At 40.9% G+C, this 17,155-nt stretch overlaps 1 protein-coding gene and 1 long non-coding RNA gene across 5 annotated transcripts in view; one reads left to right on the forward strand and one right to left on the reverse strand.

Moving 5' to 3' along the window:
* The window catches only part of NAALADL2 (N-acetylated alpha-linked acidic dipeptidase like 2), a 1,094,482-nt gene that overhangs the window by 495,540 nt on the left and 581,787 nt on the right, over positions 1 to 17,155 (forward strand). The window lies entirely within an intron of this gene.
* The window catches only part of LOC109280934 (uncharacterized), a 76,457-nt gene that overhangs the window by 2,081 nt on the left and 57,221 nt on the right, over positions 1 to 17,155 (reverse strand). The gene's annotated exons all lie outside the window — the stretch shown is intronic.

A 17,155-nucleotide genomic window follows, 5' to 3' on the forward strand; every position in this document is an offset into this window, starting at 1 on the left:
TGTGCACTGAGGCAATGAACATCTAACATCAACTTTGCTGGGCCAAGCATGTCATCCAGATATCTGACTCTAGATTCCCAAAGAAAGTATTATTCTCCCAGCCCAGTCAAGGTGTATGCTCAAGAGGAGGACAGGAAAAGCACCTCAAGGATGTTTCATAGTTTCATAGGTGGTAGGGTTGGAAGGGACCTAAGCAGATCATCAAGTCCGATCCCCTGCCATGGGCAGGAAAGGATGTTGGGGTCAAATGACCCTGGCTAGGTGACTGTCTAGCCTCCTTTTGAAGACCCCCAGGGTAGGGGCGAGCACCACTTCCCTTGGAAGTTGAGTCCAGCTCGTAGCTGCCCTGACTGTGAAGTAGTGCCTCCTGATATCTAGCCTGAATCTACTCTCAGTCAGCTTATGGCTGTTATTCCTTGTTAGCCCCGGTAGTGCTCGGGGGAACAGGGACTCTCCTATTGCCTGCTGTTCCCCCTTGGCAAGTTTATAGGCAGTCACCAGATCCCCTCTCAGCCTTCTCTTGTGGAGGCTGAACAGGTTCAGGTCCCATAGCCTTTCCTCATAAGGTCTGCCCTGTTGCCCACTGATCATGTGAGTGGCCCTCCTGTGGACCCTCTTAATGCTGGCTACATCCCTCCTGAAGTGTGGCATCCAGAACTGGATACAGTACTCCAACTGCAGCCTGACCAATGTTGCATAGAGGAGGAGGATCACCGCCTTGGACCTGCTCATGATGCATCTGTGGATGCATAACAAGGTGCAGTTAGCCTTCCTGACCGCATCCCCACATTAGCAGCCCATGTTCATCTTGGAATCAGTAGTGACTCCAAGATCCTTTTCTGCCTCTGTGCTTAAGGCCAACATAAAAAAATGCAAAATTGACATCAACTCATGGGAGATGATTGCCCAGGACCACCCCAAATGGAGAAAGAGTCTGCTACAAGGATCTCAGTACTTGAAACCTTAGTATGACAGCAAGAGACAGAGAAGTGGGAGCACCAGAAACGGCATGCTGCGGACTGAATCAAGAATCCAGAGCCACCTACCCCGAATGGAAACTCATGCCTGAGTTGCAGCAGAATCTGTCAATCCCAGATCAGTCTTGCCAGCCATCTTTGGACCCACAGATCATAACAATCATGGGAGACAATCATCCTCGACTGCGAGGGACTGCCAGTGATGATGATTGAAATGAATTCAGTATTTTGAAAACAGAGAATGTAGTAATTCATACTGGTGCGTGCATGAAAATGATATGGCTGAGGAGTCTGATATAGTTGCTGTATATTTCAATTTTTTTGATTCTTTATGACACTTATAAGAGTCATTGCAATCCCTGTAAAAGAATTGTTTCTGTTGGAATGGCATTTGGACAACAGGAGACTATAGCTTAATATGATTCCAGTAGGGAAGATGAGGCCTTTAATGTTTAAGATGCTTTTTCTTCTTTAATAAAGTGAACAGCTGAACTTGTAATGCCATAAATTAAGCAGGCCCGAACCAGGTAGCTACTTTGATGAAAGATTATTGAGAAAACTTGTAATGCTGAAGAAAGTGGTATTGGTTTCTCAGTGCCCAGTGGCCTTTCTTCTGATCCTGCACTCAGCTGATCACATATCATAGTACTAGGCATACTGTTGGTACTGAAGTGCTGGCTTATGGTGAGACAAAACCAGAATCTTGACAGGTGTGTGTATGTGTGTGTTGTTGTTGTTGATTTTTAAATAGAAATGTTGGCTCTGATTTCTTGACCATGTTTATATTCTACCTACCAAAAGTCTGCATCCAGTTTCAGCTGGATAGGATATTCTTTCTAATCACATAAGCTTGATGTTCACTTTAATCAGTTGTCTTGTTCTAATGAGGGAGTGATTAATTTTCAGTCACAGGTGTTTTCCATGCACTGTAACGGAAAGCCTTTGTGGGATGAAGGTATGGATATAACATACTGTGGTTCTCATAGTAAGGTTAATTCAAAATAACAAAAGGCCATCAGAGTAGCTTCATCCTTACTCACATTGAGGTAATTCCTTACTCTAGTAAATACCTTTGACTGAATAGGAAATTTATATTGAAGTGTGTCAGAGGTCTGATCCCAAATTAAGTGTAATAACTGTTGTTTTCTAGTTTTTGCACCTTCTAGAATTGTTCCATGTGTTGGTAGTGTTGGGCTTATGTTGTTTCCATGCTGGTCCAGGAAATGGGTGAGATGCACGAGTGCTTGTGGGTCATATCTTTTATTGGATCAATGGTATGGTTGGGTTAGACATAGGCAAGCTTTCAGGTACCTTCCCCAGAACCCTTTCCAGAGGCCTGAGGAAGGATACTGTGATACCCAAAAACTTGCTCATGTCCCTCTCAAGCATGCAGCTGGTCCAATAAAAGTTATCATCCACAAGAATTCTTGCCTTTCTCCACGGTTTTTTGTCACTTTTAGTTTGACAGGATTATATTCTGAAGCCCTTCATCAAGCAAAGCTTTTTAAAAAATCAGTGAGAGTTTTGCCTGATGAAGGACTTAAGTTTTCAGCTTTTAACATTTTGAAGTTGCCACATCTTATTTACCTTCACTATATTGTACAGAGCTCTTACAAACTGGGTGTCTGATGGATGTGAAGTTACCTTTCACTGCTGTTTATATTATAGTAAGATGGAAGATTTGGTCCTGGACAATAACAGATGTCTAAGCAAAACCTGGCTCTACAATATTTCCTTTAGAATGGTGTCTTATGGCCATTCTCAATGATGTAAGGGGTTTGAGGGCATTATTTTGAATTTACAACTCTCTACTGTCAAGTTTAAGGTACTGTTAAAATAAGGGATTTTTGTTACCCTTTCAAAAACATCAGAATAATAAAAACCTGCCTCCTTGTTATGAGTTTGTGAATTGGTTTTGCATGCTTTCGTCACATTGTGATTGGATTCATCTAATTTTGTGTTTGCAGCTTTGCCAGCAGTGCCATTGCAGAAATTGTAACATGTTCGAATTGCGGCAGTAACAATGATCTGTGGTTCCCTTGGGTAGAGCAAATCTCACAAATAAAATGAAGTCTCATTTTATTTTCTCCTGACTTTGCAATGACTCAATGTTAAAACAGGCTCCAAAAAAGGACAGAAGCTGTGTTCAGATAATATTTAGTCTGAGTGGAGCCTGTCTTCATAAATGTATTTAAGACCACATTACCCTTTCTATAGCTGGTTTACGGTTTATCAAATGTCCATGAGAACCCCTTTAGAAATATTTCCTTTAGGATGCAAGGAGATTTGCCCTCACTGTGGATTAGGCTATGTGGATGAAACCCTCCAGATTTCGTGGGGATTTAGTGGAGGGAGCCCTTTGAGCCCTTGCCATTCTAGGAAGTCTGGACTATCTCCCTAGCATTGCAGCTTCAATACAACTGCACTGCCAGAGAGTTGGTGGTTCTAGGACCCTGGAAAGATGATTAAGCTCTAGGGTCTCCACATAGCCCAAAGTGCTTTCCTACATGTGAAACCTCTAAAGGGTCCAGGAAACGGGTTGCTACAATGTCAGCTTAAGTTTCTTATATGAAGAAAGAGCAGACTTTCAAGCAGGAGGAATGTTGGTCAGGGACATGAATGCTTTTCCTTAACTCGGTGGTTTTTAGATGACTTAGGCTCAGTAAACCTAATGTTAGAGTCAAGTTGCTCTCTGAAAATGCCAGCTCTAACTGTCACTTGTTTTATCGGCCATGGAGAAGTACTAGAGCAATTGTTTTGTTGCAAAGAACTTGGAAAGACTGCAAGAAGTCAGACTGGTTTTGATACTATGGATTCCTATTTGAAAACCCTGGGTTTATTTTGTGAATCCTGTAGGGGTTTGCACATAGCACCCTGGTTGAGAATCTCAGCCTTATCTAGTAACTGTTGCACTTTTTGCCCTTGGTCATTCCATGGTCTTGAACCTGAGGCCTTGGCCTGCCTCTTTCCCGTTCCCATATAACCCTCTGATTTTAAAAGGGGAAGTATCTGGGCAGCAAGGAGCAACTTTGTACCTAGGCTGCTGTACTCTTGGATTGTGCTTCTACTGACTGATGGATTTCCTGGATGCCTTGCCTGGCTGGCCTCCTAAGCTCATGCTCTTCCTGACTCTCTGGATCTCCAACAGTTTCCCGGACACATCTCTTGTCTTCTCATTTCCTTCCTGGCTTCTCCTGAGGTTTGACCGCCAGCCCTGTCCACTTATGGCGTAGCATGACATCCTTAACGCAACAACAATAGTATGAAGAATCAATACAGACAGCGTAGGGTATAAATAATTGATTGCTAAATATACTAACATGGGATGCCTTCTTACATAGGCAAGATTAGAGATGCAGCGTAGTATACAGGATACAACCTAATCTTTGCACTTTTGTGCCTAGAAAATCTTAGCAGATCTGTCTTATATACAATAACCTGTGCTGGGGTTAGTTGGGTACCACGTAAACCAAATCGCACACAATGCTATTTACCACCACTGATATATAAACCTTTATATATCTGTGTGTATGTTATGTTTGTTAAATGTTGTATGCGATGACTGAAGTAGCTATCTTAGCAGTTAAATTAGTTGATTTTCAATATCTGGAATTTCACGCATGTAGGCTATAAAGTCTTTGAGATACAATTACATACATTTCCTATGTTTTAAGGAGGTACAGCCTTCAAAGCCTGAAACACCAGGTGCAGTTAGACACCAGTTCTTAGCCTGGTTGGCAAGAGGGCTGGAAGGCCATCTGGAGCTGGTAAGTAGTAAATGAGGCTTTGTACAGATGTTACAGACAGAAGTTCAGCGGGGTTAGATTGGGTTAAAAATGGCTGCCTGATCTACCTTGGTAATTAGGTGCTGGGAGCCTAAGCTAGGGAAAATCAGGGGAAGGGGAGGGGGTGGGTGGGATGGTGGGGGCTAGCGGGGTCTGCAGAGGGGAGAGGCTGGGGCTAGCGGGGACTGCAGGATGTTGGTGAGCCTGGGTTGCCTTTTTAGGGTCTGAAGAAAGATCTGAAGGATTATGTTTATCTGTTTTTGTCTCCTTGTTTTGCACACATTTTTGTTTTATTGCTTTGTTTCTGTGGGCACAACTTTGACTCATGAAAAAATAACCTGTCTGGAAACCCAGAACACCTGGCCTGGGGAAGGAAGCTTACATATGGATATGCATTTCCCAGCACCATGGCCCCCAGCTTTAGTTTGGAATAGCTGATGGCTGCTGAAATAATAATCCCTTCATTTTGCTAGGACCTGTAACTGCAGGCATTGCTTATGTCATTTAAATGCAGAACTGTTTGCTGCGCATGTTCTAGGAAAATTACACAATTTGTGTCAAATTGTCACAGATCTGAAGTCAGGATGATTATTTTCACTGATCATCAAGCCGTAATTATTTTACTTCTTTCTTTAGACTTTAGCGACTTACTCCTTAGGTTGGAGTTAAAGCTTGTAAGGTTCTCTTTCTGTTTGAACAAACCCAAACCTGTTTTATTAAACCACAAAATGTATCTAAAATCTGGTAAAGCACATCTCTTGACTCCCTTCCAGTCCCACCATCAGTTAAAAATGGCTGGACATATTTTATGTCATTTGCTTGAAGGTCAGGAGCTTGTAAGCCATGTTTCAGCCTAGAGTAAATTCCTACAGCCAAGTTATACCCATGAAAAAAGTTTATAATAGAAACATTTGACAGGCCTTGAACGTTGTAGTGCCAGCAGGTGCTGCTGTAATAACGTCCTTAATGATTTGTGCCTTGATTATGTATCTTTAGTCCTCCATCAATATATACCTGATGTCTTTCTGAGATCAGCCCCTAAATAATGGATGCAATCTTTTGCTAACAAACTTGCTTTAGTTTTGCTCTCTGGCTGCATAACTGTAAAAGTGTAAAAGATTTATTGTCCTCTTACTGTTATTTCACACCAGTGTTAAATATCCTTGTTTTCCCCTTTCACTTACAAAGAAATTATTTTTTAATAAATGTTTACAAATTTGATTTTTTTTAAAGTTTTCAAGATTTAACTTCTCTTTTACAAAACGTTTTTACAGATTACTGTGAAAAGGCCTATATAAAAATCAATACCTTAACCCATTCACTTTTTTTAGTTCTTATATTAATTATGTACATTTTAAATATTTACCACCCAGAAATGTTTTATTTCTAAAATACTAATAGGCATGTTCTCCTAAGCCTGGGACACTTGGCCTACAATTAATTAGTCTTTTGGGTTTTTTTTTTACTTTGATCAACAAGTCCAGTTAAGGGTTGGCTTGCTTCCTCACTGAAGGTAATTTAATTTCAAATTGCAACAGTTTAGTGGCATATGCTATGAAAACTCCTGTGTATGAAAATCATCTTCACGAAAAAGATTTTGTGCCAAGATATAAGTATGTGTCTTAAACGTATAAATTATTCTGACTTAATAACACCACTTAAATCCTGCTGTATTCCCCTATTTTTGGGGGGGGGGGAATATTTGTTTGTTTTTATTTTATTTTAAAAAGCTAATGTCTCATCCAGCTATCAAATATTATGCCTGTGTGTTAAAACATTTATTTTCAAATCATATATTAACCTGTGGTAAAGTGCCTTCATTTGATATACAGTTTATTAGAAATGTATAGTAATGAATTAATTGTGTTTGTTTTATTTTGGTCTGAGATCAGTTGTTAGCAATCCTCTGACATAGGCTAGTAATAATGGGTGTAGGAATGTCAGTCTCAGTCAAACTAACGTGATTATGATGAACCCCTCTGGATACAGTGCATTATTCACTGATGCTCTTTTATTTGCTTATCTAACTGGGTTTACATGGTGTGGTGTTCCAAATATTGGCCTGCTGAAAACCACCTGCATCTGCTGAGGTATTCAGACAAAAAAACTCTGGATGCTGGCCAGGTTTATGCAGTGCTTCTGCCCATTGCTTACGTGTTTGACAGTAACATCTGGTAACCCAGATGCTGGATTGTAGAGAGCCATAATTATTTTGAGAGGAGGGAGAAGTTGTCACACATGGTTATTATCATGCTACTATTACAGGTATTAGAATCAAGGAGATCATTTTGTTCTTTGCTGACAGCATATGTTTTTCTCCACTTTGGAGATGAGGTATCTGGGTGCTGTGTAAAATGCAGATTCAAACGTATCTTTTAAAGTTGTTTGAAGGTTAAAAAAAGGAGCAGAAGAATGCAAATGGGAAATGTTTAGTTTTCTCCAAATACTAACTTGATCGTTTCTGTGGTTGCTGCCAAAATATGTGGGATAGTCTATTATAAGTGAAAGCTGATGACAACAGCCTCTGCTGGTTTCACACTATGTCCTGGAGCCACTCATAAATAAGACTGTCGGATTTTGTACCAGTGAAAGGAAAGTGCCTCAGCTCTGCTTATCTCAGCTGTTAAAGACCTCTATTTTTCCCCCTATGTCAGATTCAGACAGATCATTATTAGAAAGAATATGACAGGTGTGATTTTTGTGTGCATGTGTATTTGCAGGGGTAATACAGAACAAATATTTTGACTGTGCTAATATAATAATTCATGGTGGTTTTCTAATGATAAATGGCTGTGTTAATATCAAGAATCTGCATCTGGTTTTCATAATGAAAGCCTTTCACTGAACAATAAAACCTGATATTTTTAGTTTCTGTACTTGTTTCTAATAAATATTAGAATTTAGAAAAGCAAACTGCTTTTGGAGATCTGCATAGCAGAAATGAGCATCCTGTTGTGAAATTTCTTGCGCTTGACATGATACTGAGGAATCACATTTTGCGCTTTACAAGGGCATGCCCGTACAATAACTATTTAGAAAGTCTAAGAGAACGTAGCAATTCTTTTTGCCACAACAGAGCGTGACGTGGAATCCAGATGTCTTAGATCCCTGAACATGGCTTCACCCAAAAACTCTTTCTCCTACGTCTACATCCAATCTAGTAGGAAAGGACTCATTTGAGTAACTACCTATACATTTGGCTTTTCCTTGAGAGAGAACTGGCTACATGAATTCTGCATGGCATCTTCTGAAGTGTCAAAAATTGGCTTCAGCTGGAGTCAAAACACTGGATTGGTATCCTTTGGCTGATGTCCTTTGCTCAAGGTCATACAGAGTGCTAGATTTAGGTTTGGAAAGGATTTGGCCGAAGGGGAAATCATCTTTTTGGATTTTGCAGTGTGGCACATGATCTGGCTTCTGCAATTGTAGGGCATCTTACCTCATCAGTTCATGCCCAGTGTAAGGGCTTTGGGCATTCATGGCATTTTAACTTCTCTTGTTCTTTGTCTGGGGTAAACAACTGGTTTCCTGATGACTGAAAAGCTTCAGTCTAACTAGAGCTTTTATGCTTAAATTGGCATATATAGTCTGTGAGATACAAACCAGGTTAGGCAATTTAATAGTCCCTTCTGGCCTTAAATATTTTGAAACTATGAACAGTTCCCTTGAATTCATAACCAGACAAAACAGGTGTTGTGTCCCCTTCTGACAGGTGCTGGGTGATGTGAATCATAACACTGATCCTTAGTAGTGAATCTTCAAACATAGATTGTTTGCAAAACTGTTCACTGAGCATATTCAAGGTTTGCCATATTTCTTGGTTTTCAGCTGAGCAAAGATCACATTGCTTTGTTTCTGTTGTGTGATTAGTGTATGATTCCTCTGAGACTCTGATTTCTGGTGCAAATATGTACATTTACCCATTAATATTCTAGTATTCCTTGAAAAAAGTAATTTATCTGCAAGCATTTCTGCCATCAAGGTTCCTATTAGAACATTAGAGAAATGGAAATACAAGAGGCATGCACAATCAGTGCATTCATTCTTAAAAACTGAATGACTATGCACTACTACTTGAAGGCTGCAGAGAAGTCAGATGCAATTGAAAGGAAAGAGGAAACAAACAGCAATTGATAAAAATCTATATAACATAAACCTTACCCCTATCATATGGTTTTGTCTTTGTTTGATACTGTTGTCTACGTATAGTACTCTATCTAATGTAGATAATATGTATATATATTTTTAAGCAAAGGGAAAGTAATCTGTATATGCATAATTTTATAATGTTTGCAATAAAAAAATGGTGGGGAGAAGAAATATGATATTTAATCACTTAACTCTACTAGTGAACATGTTGTGAGTAGGAGGTTGTTTTGGACAGAGAATTTTCTTCCCCTACCGTTATGCAATACACTTTGTGTGGGTGGGCTGGTTTTTACCCCGATATATCTGTATTTCACTGGTTTTGTAACATGCATAATTTACAAAGGTCTTTGTCTTTTAAAGTGAAAAATGCCATGTAAATATGTAATAACATTGAACTTATTTGTCCTCTTACACTGCTGTAAGTGAATTGCACTGGTGAAATAAATTAATGCGAGATGAGGATTAGACCCACCATCTACATCTGTATGGTTTCTAGAACTGTATTATTTTCTTTCCTGTAACATTTACACCTCCTTTCATTATGTGCAAAAGTTAAAGCATAATAGTTTTCACCCTGCAGAGGGGTTGTTCAACATTAAGCACAGTATGATTTGCAGGGAATGAATCTCATCTATGTATTTTAACAAACTGGAAATTAAAAGGAAACACTAAAATCGAATTATAATTCTGGCTATATATCCATCTCAGGGCTGAAGGCTGATGGGGAAAGGTTAGAGGTCTGTAAAATTGTGAAGGATGTGAGCAAAGTGCATATAGAACTGTTTCATAGATTCGTAGATGTTAGGGTCGGAAGGGACCTCAATAGATCATCGAGTCCGACCCCCTGCATAGGCAGGAAAGAGTGCTGGTTTTAGATGACCCCAGCTAGATGCTCATCTAACCTCCTCTTGAAGACCCCCAGGGTAGGGGAGAGCACCACCTCCCTTGGGAGCCCATTCCAGATTTTGGCCACTCTAACTGTGAAGAAGTTCTTCCTATGTCCAGTCTAAATCTGCTGTCTGCTAGCTTATAGCCATTATTTCTTGTAAACCCCATGGGCGCCTTGGTGAGTAAAGCCTCACCAATTCCATTCTGTGCCCCTGTGATGAACTTATAGGCAGCCACAAGGTTGCCTCTCAACCTTCTCTTGCAGAGGCTGAAGAGGTCTGGGTGCCCCAGTCTCTCCTCATAGGGCTTAGTCTGTCCTCATAGGGCTTGTTCACCCTGTTGTTCACCAAGTCCCAGAATTTTAGAAGCAGCAGGGGTCACAGACTGCAGGGGTATGCAGGAAACGGGCTTTAAAACTAACAAAGTACATTTTTATCCTCGGCATAGTTAACTTGTGGAACTCTTGACCACAGGTTTTAGAGTCAGATAGCATAGCCAGACTCAGAAAAGGATGAAGAAATTCATGGATGATAGATGGTTAATAGCTATTAAGTAGAACAATTAGGGTATCCTAAAACCAATGATGCCAGGGAGGATATGACAGGAGAGAGATCACTGTAGATCTACCCTGTTCATATGCTCTCTCTGAAGAATCCACTCCTGCCACTGTTGGAGTCGGGATATTCAGGTAGCTAGATCATTGATCTGACCCAGTATGGCACTTCTTGACGAAGTATAGACAGTCAGAAAGTCCGAGGCTGAACTGATTTAATCTTCACAGGTTAGTTTAAACTATGTAGACTGAACTGATAAACAAGTGAACAGGCATTCACTTTTGATTCTGGAAATGCAGCCACACGTCTGAAGTGGCCCAGGCTAGAAGCTGGGAGGTTCTGGAGCACAACTCCCTGCTCAGCTGGAAACAAGAATTTGGGCCAAGGCTAGCCTGCCTACCCTGCAGGGAGGGGTTTGTGGGAGAGGTGCAAAGCATCCAGGGATGCTGAGGACTGTGAGTTAACTGGGGTCTGGAGGGGATCTGGGACAGAAGTTCAATAAACTGGTTTAACCTAAATCAGTTAAAGTCTGATACTACATCCAGGTTTATCTTAAACTGGTTTCACCGATTTTAAAAGTGGTTTATGTACACTGAACTTCTAGTGTGTTACAGATTTCAACCGGTTTCCAAGCCCTTATCCTGGTTTATGCGTAACTAGCCAATTGCCTGTGAAGAATGACGAGGGAGGGAACGGGGCCGGCAGGGACGGAGCACCGCCACCCACCATCCTGTGCTGCTGCCTCCCAGGAGTGCGGGGACAGGGGGAGACAAGCTTGCCCCTCTATCCCCTTCTGTCAGCACCCCGAACTGCTGCCGCCGTCAGCGCCGCTGGCCTCTCCCCTCCACTCCATCTCCTCTATCATGGCAGTGCTCCATCGCCTGTGAGCAGCGGGGTCTAGGGGAAGGCGGGGAAGGCCAGCACTGCTCACTCCAACCCGTCCGTCCCAACTGTTTTTCACTCTGGTTGTTTTACTAACCAGAGTGCTGCAAGAGCATGACGGACAGACAGACAGACAGATGGTCTAATTCCTTTGTTATATAAGAATTTCTGTCCCTAGTCCTTATGTTTACAATCTCTCTCTCACATATCTTCATCTAAATATATGCACTGCTTACCGGTAATATTAGAACTCTTGCATAGGTGGATAAAATGTATTATTAATCTGTATTAAATTAAGTGTATTGTGATTACTGATTAATTTTACTCCTTTTCTATGTTTCTTTTTCATTTGGATGTTACAGTTAAGATGCACATCTTGCTTATCTTGTAGGTGGTGCAGAAAGGAATTCTAAAATTATGATTTTAAAGAATCCTTCACCTAATTATCAGAGAACTTTTTTGTTTCGTTTTTGTGTTTTATCAACTTTTATGACATTAACAGTAACCTAAAAAAACCCCAAGTGAATTAGTACAATACTGAATTGCCTTTAAAGAAAGGCAACTAAATTGTATAAAATTAACGATACTTTTTTTTTTTACCTGATAGACGTGAGAAAAACACTACATCAAGCCTAGTGACTAACTTCCTTTTCTTCCACTGTCGGTCTCTGCTGGCCCACAAAAGTAACAGAACTGGCAACTGATACGTGATATACATATGCATGTGATTAAAATTCTAAGAACTGTGATTGGAATTCTAATATATCATCTAAGCAATTATTCTGAGATACAGAGAAAAGACTAAAGGGATATTTCCATGCCGAGTCCAAATCCAAAATTATCGAAATGATATCCATGTCTATCAAGAGTCTTGTCTTATCACTGGGATGGTATCTTACATGCAGTTCCCAGGCTAAAAGTACCAGGAATTCAGATTCCACCCAAAAAGCTCACTTGATTTAAGACATTTGACAAAGTAGGAAGTGGTAATGTAGAACAGAAGAGTTGTTTTTGTTCTGCAAACCACATAAGAAAGGATGAAGAAAGTGTTAAAAGAATAGCAGTAGCATCCAGGGGCCTCATATAGACATTCAGTTTCTTCTGGGGGAGTCACTGCATACAGATGTTCAGACTCTTTCTCCTAAAGTAAAATGGCTGAGCCATGAGAAAAATAGCCTTAGAACAACCAAGGTTAAATTATTCCCAGGAGAGTTTTTCTTGGGAGAGCAAATGTCTGTATAGGCTGTGGCTTCTCTTAAAAGAAAACATAGTCCTCCAGCATCTCCATCCCACCTCGTACCGCCTCCCCTCTAGGAAACGGTGTGTCACTTGCCATAGTTTGTGGTAAAGGGCATAATAATCTTCTGGTGCTCTACTGTTCATTTTAGCCATTATTCAGGAATGTTAATATTATTCCTATTAACTTATAGTATCTACTGCTTTATTTTCTGTCAACTGCAGGCATGTTGAACTTGTTTGACCCCACAGACTGGATCTGGCTTTTGGAGCTCCTTGCAGGGTGGCAGCTGGTCTGCATGGCTGCAGAACCCAAGGGCTGCACACAGCTGCCACTTGCCCCCTTTTCCCTGCTGCTGATTTTAGTCAGCACAATGACTCCAGATGTTGAATTTCTTGGTGGCCAACAGGGCAGGGCAACAAACAGCAGTAGCATTTATTCCCTTGGTTCTGGACCTGTACTATAGCAGCAACTTCAACAGTTGTGCCAATAAGCCTCACAGGCCACATGTAGCTTCTGGGTGCCAGTTGGACAACCCTAATCTCTACTGTATAGTGGTCCAAATCTTGCTTTCAGTTAATCAAGTGGAGCTACTCTGGATTTGTTCTGATGTCGCTCGGAAACACAATTTAGCCAATAGTGCTTTGTGGATATCTGATTTCTACTGTAAGTGCTGGTACTCCTGAACTGTACGTAATGTGACTCATATTATTAAGATTTTTTTTTTCTTCCATTCTAGGGAATTTGATTTAAAAAAAAATACTGCGGGTATATTTTGCATAAATGGCTGCACTTGTTATTTCTGGCCTACTGCTTTTAGATTACTCAGTCTTCGGGTTTGTAACTTAAAAGTTAGTTATTTTCACACAGGGAAGGAGGAACTTGATGAATCACAATGTGCATGAATCACTTTAGTTGGAAGTACTAGTAGAATAGTGTGCAAAACCACCCATGCGATTGATATAGAAACTTTGCTTTGAATGAAAGCTTGTTACCTGACTCCTTGCGAGAAGTGTGGTTTCACTGATACCCCATCTACATGTTACATTAAGGCATGATTAACCAGGTAATGGAGTGATAAAAAGAGGAATAAGTTACAAAAATATGTAAAATAATTTTGTAGCTGCTTCTTGTCATGACATTAATTGATGTGTGGCCAGCGGCCCCTGTGGCTGGGAGTCCTGTCAGTTGATTGGAGCTCCCAGCTGGCTGGGGGGGTGGAGGAGAGAGGAAATGAGGTGCACCCCAGATCCTGGGAGCTCCCAGCTGTGGGTGCCCTGTGCACCCCTGCAACTCGGAGACTGCAGCTGCTGTCACCTCCCAGCTGTGAGGGGGGCGTGGAGTACTCCCATGGCTGGGAGATCACATAGCAACTGCAGTCTCCCAGCGGCGGGGAGGGAGTGTGGGGGGAGTTTCATGTGGTGTCCCCATAGCTGCTACCTCTGTCAGGTGAGTGGGCTCCCAGCTGGGGGGTGGAGGGGTGGGGAGCATTTGCTTCTTGCTGGAACAGTAGTAATCTGATCCTTATTGTACTAGCAGTAAGGTATGATAGGATCTGATTCATGATCCTACAATCATGGCTCTTGCCATGTGTGTAGCATGGCAGGAGGCATGATTGTGTGGATCGCACATTAGATCCTGTTGTGCCTTTACCTGTACGTGGAGAGGGGCCTTCAAGGTTTATAAACAAACAAAAACCACAGCAGTATTCCCATTAAATAAATACAGTTTATTTACTATATATTGCCATGCAGTACGACGTGTTGTACTTCTATGTGGGTGTGGGTATAGGGTATGTAGTTTGACCAGGTTTAAAGTAGTTTTGATTGTTTATTTAATTTTGCTTGTTATTTCACTGTGGTAGATGCTGCAAAAAGAAGTTTCTTTCTTTAAGGGAAATGTATTAGTTTTTAATAAGGAAGTAATAAATTGCACTATATCTCCCTGGACTATATATTTACTCCATTGTGGGTTACAGGTACCATGCTATTTATTCATGGCATTATGAATTGCTTTGTCAACCCTTCTTTGGGAAATGCAGATACAAATGTGACGTTCATCATGCAAAGATATCCCTAGTCCACAAGTTCTTTGCCCTTCAGCACAAGTGAGGATGAGGACAAGAAGGTTAGGCTCTCAGGGCAATGAGTTTCCTGCATTACATGGAAGTGGACCTTGCTCTCCTTGTATAACCACAGTCTCTGATCCTCAGCTGTTCTGAGTGGGCATTTTGTCACCAGCCTGATAGCAGCAGGACAAGGTTTCTTGTTGCCTTCTTGTAGGTTTGTAGTGTAAAAGAGAGGCAACTGAACATACAGATTTGCCCCAAGTTTCACTTACAGGGTCTAAACAACTCCAGAATTTACCAATCTCATGTATACCTTCACTTAGATGCTCTAGCAGCTTGAGAGGTAGCAGCTCAGTGACGTACCATGGGTACCCGGGGGCCAATACTTCCATTTGTGTCCCCCGTTCACTCCCATCCTTCTCGTATCAATACTTAAAGTCACATCGCGCGATAAGGTTTCATTGCCAATCTTTCTACCTGTTTGGGAGCAGAGGAGGTGCTGGCTTTTTGTGAGGAAGATTTATTTGAAGCTCTATATTTGAGCTGAGATTTCCTGTCTTGTGTGCAGGTGGCTCAGAAGACTTCTAATTTAAGCCTCAATATAGTTCTGTTTCATGAGTTTGGCATGCTTTAGTCATGTTTTACACTGAAGTCACAGGCTGCAGCTACTGTCTTTGTGGTTAAATCTACAAGCTGCTGCAATTGTTCTTGGTCCCAGGAGTCTCTTGGCATCGCACAAGACAAACTGTAAATTAGTTAGGGCCAACTTCCATGGGGTTTGCTGGCTGCAATGGCCAGACTATACCCCTTATAGTGCCATTTATGGTCTTATTTTTCTAATGTCCCTACTTTCTAACTTCCAAACTATTTGTTTTCCTCATAATCATTCCCTTGTTTCATACACTGCCAGTGTAGAAGTTTCCCAAAGTGAGTCATTATGGAGGTTCAACTTGACTTGGAGCTTTACTGTTTTATTGTTCTGTTATGGGTTGCATAGGAATGGATGTCATTAGACACATTTTGTGACTTTGTGTTATGGTTCTTTCATGCAACAAGCTTAAGCAATTTAGTGTTGTTTTCAGCCCTCTGCCTAACAGTTGCTTGCTTGATGGAGAGGTTATGTCCAGCTTTATGCCCTTACTTGTAGCATTTTATCACCTTGTTCTTGTTCGGAATGTAAGAAAACACTGTGGGCCACCTTCTAGATTTGGATGCCGCTGTGTAATCATGGTGTGGTTATATCCATTAAGTGTGAACAGAATTTACCTCATTTTTACATCTCTGGCAGTGTTGTTAATTCTCTGTTGGTCACTTTAACACTGGATTTTACGCTGTGTTCCTACAGTACGTCCAACTACTGTGCAGGTTAGCCTGTTAGCACTCCCAGGGTACAGGTTTCTTGAGCTAACTCCAAGTACCTCCTGACCTTTTTCCTGCTTTCTCCTCTTAAAATAAAATAATCAACACTTTTTTTTTTCTCCATTTCCAAAAGAAAATACAGGAGATACTACCCATTTTAAATTTGGAGAAATATTACCACTGGCACTCTGCAGCGCCTGTGAATGTGCACATGCTTAAAATTTTATGCTGAATGAACATTTTCACATTTGAAATGATTTGAGGAGAATGATTCTTCCATAGGATGCCAGAACGTTATCTCCAATGTACCTGTATCCATGACAAGTCCTTTTTATTACACTGCAAATGGCTTGTTACTGTAGGCTCTGAATACAGTTTCCAGTGGTTCTTTTATCCCACGCTCTTGCACTGTGCTCTTTAATTTCTTAATGTCCTCTCTGGAACAGAGTTAGAAGACAATTAGAACTAAACTCATACAAATGATAACTTCCTAGTAAACTGAACAAGCTCTCTTCATTGGACATTCATGAATCCTTTTTAATTTGGCTAAAGCATTATCATTCATATTTCCCTGGGGCGTCAAGAGGTCACCTAGTATATGGGTAGTGAGCAATTGCTCTTTGAAGCTGTTCTTGAGTGTGCTTCGAATGCAGAACCTTTTATTGCATTGTTTTGATCTCTACTTGTTCACCATAGCCAACCAATTAAAGGCTTGGAATACTATCAAACATACTTTATGTATTTGCGGCCTCATGTGGCTATATTTTGCCATCACTGGTGATCCCAGATTTCTTGCCAGACATCTGCACATCCATATTAGGGGCTGTGCAACCTGGATAAAGTTTTTTACATTTAATTATGTTTTTGTTTTGGCTAGTACTTAATGTCTTACTAACATTTGTCAAATAAACGGGAGTTGTCTGTTCATGGTTGCTTCCCCCTCCCCCCCCCCCTTTATGTCCATGCTAGCTATCATTTGAGGGATAATTTTAAAGATTAGATTTTGCCAGCCCTTCTGCAGTGAAGTTGCTAATTTATCAGTTAGCCTCTTTCAGAGGCATGATTGCCAGATGCTTTCCAGTGTTCATTAGACCGGAGTCAACACCATTCCAAACTCTAGGAAGATGTAACTTAATGACACTACCTCAAACAGCAAAATGTCTATAGTCAGCACTAAGGTATGTGATAGATGTATAATATACCACAGCAAACATCTTCAGAGCATCTGTCTCATTTGAAAAAAAAATGCAGGAAGT

Source organism: Alligator mississippiensis, chromosome 7 (assembly GCF_030867095.1).
Source record: "Alligator mississippiensis isolate rAllMis1 chromosome 7, rAllMis1, whole genome shotgun sequence".
NCBI lineage: Eukaryota > Metazoa > Chordata > Crocodylia > Alligatoridae > Alligator > Alligator mississippiensis.